Source organism: Periplaneta americana, chromosome 3 (assembly GCF_040183065.1).
Source record: "Periplaneta americana isolate PAMFEO1 chromosome 3, P.americana_PAMFEO1_priV1, whole genome shotgun sequence".
Lineage (NCBI taxonomy): Eukaryota > Metazoa > Arthropoda > Insecta > Blattodea > Blattidae > Periplaneta > Periplaneta americana.
This window is the reverse complement of record NC_091119.1, coordinates 144,551,852-144,553,371: the sequence shown is the minus strand read 5'-3', so window position 1 is coordinate 144,553,371 and position 1,520 is coordinate 144,551,852. Positions and strand designations below refer to the sequence as shown.

The following is a 1,520-nucleotide window of genomic DNA, read 5'->3' as shown; positions in this document are numbered from 1 at the left end:
CGCCTTGTATTCCCCTTGTACTCACTCCTTGTATCCCCTTTTCTCCTTATTCTCCTTGTTTTTGTCTTCCCCTTATTCTCCTTTGTAGTTGGTATTGAAATACCATAGCACACGGAGTGTAGTGAGAGTTCAGTGTACCTTCACACAGGAGTTTCAACATGCGGCACCTATTGACAAGACGATTCTGAGGTAGTACAATACATACCAACTCCGTTTCTGTGGGTTCGCCATAACTCTAAATGCTGCAGAATTCACACTGAGTTGAAATGTAGACATTCACACCATTTAACAGAATTTGCTTCTATCCAACAATGCCACAATGACAAGCGAAAGAAGCGGGAACAGCGTCTTTTATTTTGTTATGGTGCCAGCTATTGTTTCCCGCCAACAATTACAATTAGCCTACACATCCCCTGAAATTCTTTGAGCCGTTCTTCCTTTAATGGGACCGGTATGAATTTCATAATCGCATAGTTACAAAATTATAGCAGTTTATGGAATGTTTCTGTGGACACAATGCAGTTTAATTTTTATGCAAATCTGGCTTTCAGGTAGTAGCTCCCTGTAAAGCAGGTTTGAATAATTTCAAGGAAAAATTGTTCCGGGGCCGGGTATCGATCCCGGGACCCTTCGCTTAGCGCGCGAACGCTCTACCGACTGAGCTACCCCAGGAACTATGCACGACACCGTCACAATTTTTCCCTTTATTTCCACACAACTCACATGAGCTGACAAGACGCCAGAACTCAACTGTGAGTGCACACAAATGCTGTGCGACTTAAATTGTGGCTTTCTGTTAACGTACCTCCAGTGACGAATGTATTATGCAAATCAGGCTTTCAGGTAGTTTAATTTTTGTCGTGTTGTGTCTTCAGTTTACACTTCTGAAGCTGTAGTATCAACTATCAAGTATAGAATATTGATAAAGTGTGCTATAGGCATATTATTATTATTATTATTATTATTATTATTATTATTATTATTATTATTACAACGCCATATAAAGTACGAAAAATCTCGGCTTCTGAGGTCGCAATATAGTTATGTAGTCATTCTTCTTTATTTTCCGGTTAAGTTTCATTTAATATATTCCTTTGATGTTTTATTGAAAATGTTAAGTATTGCGAAGGATTTGTCTTTACAATAGAAGCTATATATCTGTCATATTTATGAAAGACATTGCATAGCATAAATTAATCTCACAAGAGGTTGTGGATGAATACAGTCGCAGACAAGCAACATTAAAAAAGTTGTTTTACATGTAAGCCTATGTGTTCTGTATGAGGAAGCAGAAAGTAGTACGGACAGGTCCGCTCTGTCGAGTGTTGGCCGGCTTCCAGCACGACGGGGGACACAATGAACTGCATTACAGCAAAGCAATTCAAGATACACATTTCACACTATTCCTGCGATCTGTGGCACGAGGACGATGGCTAGCATACCTCACCTCATGAAACATTAGTGAAGGCACTGGGCAGAGCAGGGTGCGAATTAAGATTTCTGATGGAGGGGGGGGGGAA

The 1,520-nt window shown here is 40.1% G+C and overlaps 1 non-coding gene across 1 annotated transcript; it reads right to left on the bottom strand.

Annotated features, from left to right (window-relative positions):
• Positions 1 to 599: 599 nt before the first annotated feature.
• On the bottom strand, positions 600 to 673 carry TRNAS-GCU (transfer RNA serine (anticodon GCU)). The gene has a single exon. It is a non-coding gene; the product is annotated as a tRNA-Ser (tRNA).
• Positions 674 to 1,520: the final 847 nt, after the last annotated feature.